Genomic DNA, 9,601 nt, shown 5'->3' on the forward strand with positions numbered 1-9,601 from the left:
AGACAAGGCAAACTGCAAAGAAGACTCCCAGGCCACCAGGCCAGACCAGCTGCGTGTAAGAAGCAGAAACCAGCCAAGCTGTCTGGGACAGCTTTAGACCAACTGAGTCACTCGAAATGGCCTCTCACAACCCCGGTGGAGTGGCTTGCAGGCTGCACAGTGTGCTCCAGGGTTTTATGAGTTGTCACTTGTGCTGGGCTGGGCTTTGGTGATTCAACTGTCTTTGGGCCGTTTGTGTTCCCCCAATAAAACTCATTGGTTCACCAAATTGTACTTTGTTGGGTTCTCTATTTTGGTCTGTCCTGAGCTCTCTATCTGGGATGAATAGACATGTGTTTGCATATCCCTAGAAAAAGTCACACATAAAATGATCAGCCCTGAAAGCATATGTATGTATATATACACATACACACACACACACACACACACACACACACACACACACACACACACATACACACACACACATATATATATATATGTAACATATGAACTGATCAAGTTATATTTAAGAATATAAATAAAAGCAAGGGAGAAATGTAATTATATTGTAACTTCACAAGGAAAAGAAAAAAATAAAACAATCAAAAAGAAAGGAACAGACACATGCTGACAAAATATGAGGAAATGGAAACCTTTGTATACTTCTGGCATGAACGCAAACTGGCACATCCACTATAGAAATCAGCACAGAAGTTTCTCAAAAAACTGAAAGTAGAGTTACCATACGCCCAGCTGTACAACTCCTGGGTGTATATATCCAAAAGACTCTAACTCAACATACCTCAGAGATGCCTGGACATTTACATTTGTTGCAGCATTATTCATTACAGCCAAGCTATGGAATTAGCTTAGATGTTCATCAATAGGTTGAAAGCTAAGTAAAACGTGAGATACATACACAAAGGAGTGATTTTAAACTGGAAAAAAAAATAATGAAATTACACCATTTTCCAGAACAGACACAATTAGAAAGCACTGTGTTAAAGAAGCCAGACTCAGAAAGACAACTATCTCGTGTTTTCTCTTATTTGTGGGTATTAAAATCCCACAAGGATACATATATACACATAAGTGAATTGTGGAACCCTGCTGGTAAGGTTCAAGTCTGACAACTCCAGATAGCCTCTGAGCTCTGTCTAGAATGGTGGACTCCCTTTCTCAGCAGGGTGCTCTCTTCACCTGATCTGGGGAAGCCCAGATCTTGTAAGGATCATCACATAGCCTTCAGGGAAGATTACAGGCTCAACTCTTTCTTGGTAAAACCTGTTCGGCAAACACCTGGGGATGCCTGGAAGTACCCTACCCTATGCTGAGGCGATCCTAACCTCTAGAAAATGACCTTTAATAGTACCTAGAAGTTTTCCCCCCATCCATAGGATGATTCAGTACTGTTTTCCTTCTTGTGATAGGACCCTGTGCTACTACATGTAAATGACAGTAGAGTACCACTACATGTAGATTAGGTATCCTGGCACCCCTAGCCCTAACAAATCAGACACATTCACCCCCAAACCCCTCCCCATTGTCCAAGGTTTTTAAATAAAGGTTGGCTGGCTTGCTCACTCATGCTTGCACCAACCCTCCACCAATGACCTTATGAGTCTGATCATTTATTTGATGGATACCCAGTCAAGCAGTCAAGGCAAAGTGATGGTGAAGCTGCTTTGGCAGCTGCTGAAACCTGCCCCATGGTGTCAAGATTGGTACTGGCCACCAGGCACGCATGTCACCAGGCCTGCCTTCTGGCAGGTTTCAGGTGTCTGCCTACATCCTCTGCCGTGCCTAGCATAGCAGCTAATTGAAGAGCCGTAACACTTTTGGTATCATCACGGGCTTGTGGAGTTCCTGTATCTCCACTACTGTCTGATAACAGTCATCTCATTCTAGAAGAGCTAAGCTCTAACACTCTGTGGAAAACTTTTCCACACCCTGGCCTAGTGCACAGGCCTCGCCCTGGAGCGCCCTAGCTGTTCCTGAGAGAGAAACTGGACCGCTGATGTCAACATCCACCTGTTCTCATCTGGAAGCAGGCAGCACCTGGATGGCTCTGCTCACTGAGGAACCCAGGGCACCCACTGGATGCTGGCATGAAGGTAGAAGGAAGGACTAGAAGCAAGAAAAGACTAGCCAAGGGGAAAGGGAGGGGAGAGGGTGGAAGGGCATGGATTCTGCGTGAATATGGTTGAAATATATGAAATATTTGGGATAAACTAAATTTGTGAAACCCAATACTATATACAGCAAACATACTCCAGTAAAATGTTTTGAATTAAATTCTACAAGCCCTCTTTGGATCCCGGGGACAGCCTATGTCACCTTCTTCCATGATAACGACAGAAACAACTCCAAACTTGCACCTCATCAAGCAGGGACTCAGCTTTCTAGGAATGAACCAAAGCTCCAGACCCATATTTGTTGACTATCAAGTCTATACCTTGTTGACACACATAACCGTGACGGTGAGACTTGATTGGCATTTTGATTGAATGTGTAATCAAATTTAAAAAATATGTCTCTGAGTAGGTCTGTGAGGACATTTCCAGGAAGGGTTAGCTAAGGAGCCTTCAGCACCACTGTCTTCTGTGCTTCTTCTAAGATGACCCAGTAAGCCTTGCTTGCCTACAGTGGTCAACCACTTCTGTGGTCCACAGTCCTAAAGCCTTCCACAGTCCTCCAAAGAACAGAGTGGTCAGGCCTGTCGTAGAAACATCTGTTTGATACCAACGTCTATCTTAGTCACTGTTCTACTTCTGTGAAGAGACACCATGACCAAGGCAACTGTCATGGAAGAAAGCACTTAATTGGGAGCCCGCTTACAGTTTCAAAGGTTTAGTCCATTATCATCATGGTGGGGAGCATGGGCAGGCAGATGGTGGAGCAGTAGCTGCAAGTTACGTCCTGATCCCTAGGCAGATAGAGAAAGAGCCCTGACCTGGCATGGGCTTTTGAAACCCCAAATCCTACCCCCAGTGACACACTTTCTCCAACAAGGCTGTATCTACCCCAACAAGACCACACTTTCTGATCCTTCTAATCCTTTCAAATAGTGCTATCCCTGGTAACTAAGCATTCAAATATATCAACCTATTGAGACCATTCCCGTTCAAACTACCACAGATGATATACGTGAAATAAACTATATGTTTAGGAAGGCCTCCACCTTTCTTAAATGTTTAGCCAACAGGATGGCAACACTCACTTGCAGGCACCAGAAGAACTTGTTTAGATGAGCTTGTTATTACTGTGATTATATTCCACTGAATGTCAGAGACATCGTTTTGATTATCTTATCAAAAACTTGGACCCTCTCCATAGATAAAGAAGCATGCATGTAGCTGATACCAAAAAAATGCATAAGAAAATTATATTATAAAACATCAAAGAATGTAAGGCTCACAGTGGCTAGTTTGCTGAAATTCATATAGTTATTAAATAGTATTAATAGCTATTAAGTAGTTATTAAATAGGGCTATAATCTGACTCCAAATGTCACCCTCTACCCTGGCACAGGAGACCTGATGTTCCCTCCCTCTTGTCTCTGAATTGCTCTTACTAGATCTCCTCACTGGGGAAGTGGAAGAACAGAGTAGGTGGTATCAGCTCACCAGCTCCTGGAGTCCCCCATGCCTACCTAGCTTGGAAATAACTAACATTCTACTGCGACACATTGTAGTGTTCAGTGAGTCAATCTTATCCCATTAAGATAAGACTGTTAGCCTAACAAGTAATACATGACTGAAAGTAAAGGATGCTGAAGACACGACAGAGTTGTCTTGTTAGTCTCAACTTCCTACATGTAGGGACTATATTTACACACACACACACACGTATATGTAGGTATATGTATGTATATGTATATATGTGTGTGTATATATATGTGTGTGTACATGTGTGTGTATATATATGTGTGTGTGTGTATATAGATAGATAGATAGATAGATAGATAGATAGATAGATAGATAGTCTTCCTACAAGATAACTGGTAGCCTAAATCTCCTTGAAAATCAAGAAGACCAGAGATCAGACGCATGGCTACACTGGTGTTAATGAATTTCTTTTCAGAAAAGCAACAATGAAGTGGTAGATGGGAAAAATTCATAATAGTAAATCAAACTGGGGCTGTGGAGATGGCTTGTGGGTAAAATGCTTACCGTGTAAGTACAAGGTTCTGAGCTCCTATGTACTATGTGCAACCCAGGTATGAGAGTAGACATCTCTAACTCCACCACTGGGTAGAAATAGAATCTGGAGGTAGCAATGGGTAGATTTCAGAAGCTCGCTGGCCAAGAAGTAGAGCCAAAAAGCTGAGTTCCAATGTGCTATCTAGTATCATGTCAACTTGATGAAACTAGAGTCATCAGAGAGCAGAGAACCTCAATTGAGAGAACGCCTTTGTAAGATCTGACTGAAAGCAAGACCGTGGGAAATTTTCTTAATTAATGATTGATGTAGAAGGCCCATCCCATTATGTGGGGGGGCACCCCTGGGCTTCTGGTCCAACGTTCTGTAAGAAACCAGGCTGAGCAAATCATAGGATGCAAGCCAGTAAACAGCATTCCTTCTTGGTCTCTGCATCAGTTGCTCTTTCCCCAGGTTCCTGTCCTTCAGTTTCTACTGTCACTGCTTTTGATGGTGAACTATTATAGGAAATCATGAGGGAAACTTTTCCTCTCCAATGTGTTTTCAGACATAGTATTTTGTCATAGCAATACTAACCCTAACTAAGACATCAGGTCACAAAGATGGAGAGAAATAACTCAGGATGCTTGGCACTGACCTCTGGCCCTCCCAGGAACAATCACAGGTGAGCACAGAAACACAGATACAGACGCACAGACACAGACACCACTTAGCTATTTAACTAAGTAATTAATTATATGAAGAAGTCAAAACGTGCGTCCTTTTGTCAAATTACCTGATTTAGATTTTTCAGGTTTCTTTATCCTACAGAAACTCTGTCCCATGATTCACAAATGTGAGACGCTGGACCTCACACTTGTTTCCACTTGTAGCCTGGCCAGCCATAATCTGCTGACTCTTGATGGAGGGACAGGAAGTGAGTCACAACAAGAGAAAGAGAATTGGGGAAAAGGATTTGTGGAGCATCAGGGCTCTGGAGAGCAGTGGGAGATTGCGTCCTGTGGAAGATGGGAGGAAAAAGCAAATGAAGGACCCTGTGCCCAAGAAGCGGGCACAATGATGATGCTGGTTAAAAAATCAGGTTCCGATGTGATTTCAGTCTTCACTGTTGGACGAGTTGCTTGCCTCTGACTCTCTGCTTCCTCACCTGTAAGATGGGAGGATATCTCAGTGGGGCTCTGTAAAACTATGTATTGGCATAGTGTCTGACCCAGTGAAACCAGCCGCTCTGAAAGCCACGGTGACTAACTGGCTTGTAACTGGACATTCTACCAGACGAGTCACTCTACTCATGCTGAGAGCACTTTTCATTGAAACCTCAGAATGGAAAATACATTATTTTTTAGTTTAATCTTTTAGGATACATACAAAGTAATGGCTTTCATTATGGTATTTTCATATATATGCATCACTATACTTTGCTCTTATTAATTAGGACTGAACGCAGGGCAAGTGTTTTTTTGTTGGCTCGCTGGTTGGTTGGTTTAGTTGGCTGGTTGGTTTGGTTTGAGTTTCCTTGTAAAGTGTGAATGGGTATAAATTTTTATTAGTTACTTTTCCAACAGTTTTACTTTTATATTTTTAAGAAAGCTTCTACTCTTATTTTTGTGACTCTTATCAGGTTTGGGCACCAAAACTATTTGTGTTCATAGAATGACTGAGAAGCATTTCCATTTCTTAAATTCTAGAAGGAATTTGTTTAATTCTTATATTTTTTCTTTAAATGCTTCAGGAGTTCACTGGGGAAACCATCTGGCCTCCAGTAGGATGACTGTTACTATCAGATTTAATTTTTAAATAGACATAAGTTTAATTAGAATTTTTATCTCTTGTTGTATCACTTTTGATAAGAATGTGTTTTTAAGTATGTGCCCATTCATCTGAATTTTTAAGCTACAACTTTTTTATTTTAATTCATTTTTATTAAAATGTTTCATACAATATATTTTTATCATATTCTTTCCCCTCTCTTAACTCTTTCCAGATCTTTTCCACTTCTCTATCCACATAACTTCATGTTCTTCTGCTCTTAAAAAAATAAGTAAATAAATATAAACTAAAAAACAACAAAAATTACCAAGACTAAACAAAACACACAGACACACACGCACACACGCATGCGCGCGCACACACAGCATGGAGTCTGTTTTGTATTGGCCATCTACTCCTGGCCATTGGCCTGCCCTGGAGAGTGGTTGGTACACTCAGCTTCACTCCACTGTAGAGAACGGAATTTCTCTTTCCCAGCAGGGGTCAGTCACAAACAGCTTCTATATTAGGGCTGGGACTTTCCACCTCCCCTACTCAGTGCTGGGGTTTTGTCTGGTTTGACCTGCTCAGATCTTGTGCATGCTGAAGTGATGAAAGTTTTTAATAACAGTTTATAGTCTTCTGAGGTTTAGTCACATCTTCAGTGACATTTGACTTTCTGTACAAGATGGCGGTCATTTATATTCATATGCTCTCTCATTAATCTTCCTAGAGATGTATCAATTTTATTAGATTTTTCAAAGAACCACCATTTAGATTTACTGGCTTCCTCAATTTAAGGCTTTTCCCGTTTGATTCCCCTCATTTGTATTCTTTCCCATTTTAGTTCTTCTACCTTTTTTTTTTTTTGTCATTCTTTTCTAATTTGTTGAGGTGTAAAATTAAATAATTTTGGTGGTTTTTTTTCTTTTTTCTTTCTTTTTTAAAACCATACATCCTTTTATTGTTAAGTCAAAGAGGTATCAAAATTAAAGCAAAACTTACAGGGTAAGACTTACCAAAACTACTAGGGAGCATCAAAGGAAGTGAAAATGGAGCCAGGTGCAGGGCGGCTATGAATTGATGGGCACAGGAAGGAATAGGAGGGGGAGAGCGGTGAGGATGCGCTGACGTCACTAGGGGAGGATCTGGTGTTACTTTGATCTCTCACAAGCGCCCAGGTAAATGAATAATGGGGTAAGATTTCTAAACTCCACTACGTGCTCAAGAGCCATCCTCCCCCATTGGCGCTGCCTCTGTCATCCTCTCCTTCCTCAGCCTCTTCCTCATCATCCTCGATCAACTCCAGCTGGTCATCTCCCTGCTTCTGCCCATCTTCATTATCATCACCATCCAGCAGGCTGCCCTCCTCAGCAGAGCCATCTGCACCTGCCTCAGACGCCATCTTCACATTAGTCTCCTCCTTCTTCACAGAGGCGCCGCTCTGCTCTTCTTCAGACTTTCCGTTCTTCATTTCTACCGGGGATGAGAAGGGCAAGTCGGCTTGTTTGTTCTTTTTCAATTCCCTGCCCCGGCGCCCCTAGGCTTTCCAGCAGAGAATCCACTTTTTGTTTTATCTCAGTCAGCGCCTTCTTAATGGCCTGAAGGTCATCACCTTTCAACTTCCCAGAGTTGGAAGAAGATCCCCGTTCGAATTGAATCCACTTTTGCCCCTTCGTGAGGGGTTTCCTGACACACGGTGGCATTTAGAAGGCACCACAGCTCGAGCAATAGGAGGAGGAGGAACACGTGCCGGATAACTGAGCACCCCGTCATAATAATCCCGTTGAAAGTCATAGTCCAAGTCAAATGAAGAACTGAGCAGAGGGCACGGAGAAGGGTGTTCGGGTACTGACCCGTACATCTCCGCTGCAGATCGCTTCACTCCAGCTTTTCCTCGGTTCACTTTTGCCTCTGCACCCAGGTTAATATCTAAAACCTGGCCAGCAATCATTCTGCCATCCTCTCCAGCGACAGCAGCCTGAGCATTTCTTTCATTAACACACTGGATGAAGGCAAAGCCCTCACGCACAGAGCAGCCCACAATGTTGCCATACTTTGAAAAGATGGCCTCCACATCAGAGTTCTTGACCACAACAGTGTTGAGATTCCTAATGAATACACGGGGATTCGTGGATAGAGGATCTGTCTTGTTGATAACATTGCTAGCCATCTCCTTTGATGATAAGGTGTCTCACAAAGCTGAAAATATAGCTGAAGATTAAAAAAAAATCTCACAAGAAGGAGAGCGAGAAGAGACTGCCTCTCATACTTCGGGTCAATGCCAAGATACCGAAGCTACAACAAGCAGAGAAGGACATGACCATCCACTCTCTGCCTCTTCACAAAAATCTGTTCTCTCTCTTTCTTTTAAGCATATACATTTAATGATAAATTATTCAGGGCTGAAGAGATGGCTCAGTGGTTAAGAGCACTGGCTGCTTTTCCAGAGGACCCATCTTCAATTGCCAGCACCCACAAGGCAGCTCGCCACTGCTGTCTGTAACAGCCTCAGGAGTTCTGACACCTTCACACAGATATGCATGCGTGCAAAATGCATAAAATTAAAATATAAAATGTTTCCTCTAAATATGCTTTAACATTAGTTACATAGTTCGAGATGCTATATTTTCATTGTCATTTCATCCATAAGAGCCTCATTTGTACTGCACTCTCTCTCTCTCTTTGATTCATGGGGCATTTGGATGTTTACCACTTAGTCCCCAAATCTGTGGAGATTTTCTACTTGTTTCTGTTATTGACTTATAGTTTGATATGTAAATCTTTGAAACTTGCATTAAAAAAATGTGTATCCTGGAGTTACTGGAGGTGTTGTTCTAAATATGCTGTTATAAATTGAAGGCACTTACTTATTATGTTTTCTGAGTCTCTATTGATGTAATATTTTTTACTTATTATTGGAAAAGTTAGTTCTAATAAAAAAACTCAACTAGAAATATGAACCCTAATTGATATTTAGGTTCAGAGCTCTTGGTACATATATTTCTAAGTTCCTTTAACGGTCTCAAATGACAAAAATGTCTTCCTAAAGGACTGACTTTTAAAATATCCTTTTCACTTTCTGGCAGTATATCTTACAATCTATTTTACTTGAGTCCTTATGCATAGGGTGTATTTCTTAACAAGAGGCACACGGCTGTGCATGTTTTCTCTTTTCTTTCTGTGTTTTGACTGGAGTGTTGTCAGACACATTTAATATAATTTCTCATACTTTAGCTACTGTTTATCTTCTTATGTCCATTTTCTACCTATGTCTCTCCGATGCTGCGCATGCCCTCACTTCCTCTTGTAAGCCTGGGATGTGCGGTCTCTCTTTCTCCTATTAGTACTCGTATTGTGATGTGGTGAGGTGTGGGTTCCTGTGTCTTTCTTTATACTACTGTGTCTTATGTGCCATGACCCTAGGGCTTGATAGCATTAATCAGTCTCATTTCTTGCATCGTGACCTCTCACTCACCTGCTTCCCTTTCCCAGGAGTTCTCACCTACGTTTATTTCGTCTCATCTATCTCATCTGTTCCCAGTGCTTTTTTTTTCTCTTGTATTTCCTAAACCTAAAAACAAGCAAACACAAGTTATTCGTGGTCTAGACTGTAAATTTTATGTCTGTCCATCTTTCCATGCCTAATCATTTCTTCAGTCAGCAATTACATGCTGCTAACCCATCTATTACATTTTCCATTTCAGAC

At 41.7% G+C, this 9,601-nt stretch overlaps 1 pseudogene across 1 annotated transcript; it reads right to left on the reverse strand.

Annotated features, from left to right (window-relative positions):
* Positions 1–6,822: 6,822 nt before the first annotated feature.
* Positions 6,823–8,145, reverse strand: LOC311596670 (heterogeneous nuclear ribonucleoproteins C1/C2-like; annotated as a pseudogene). Its single transcript has one exon. The product of its transcript is annotated as a heterogeneous nuclear ribonucleoproteins C1/C2-like (transcript).
* Between the last annotated feature and the right edge of the window lie 1,456 nt (positions 8,146–9,601).

Source organism: Acomys minous (assembly GCF_964271855.1).
Source record: "Acomys minous genome assembly, chromosome: 1".
NCBI classification, from domain to species: Eukaryota; Metazoa; Chordata; class Mammalia; order Rodentia; family Muridae; genus Acomys; species Acomys minous.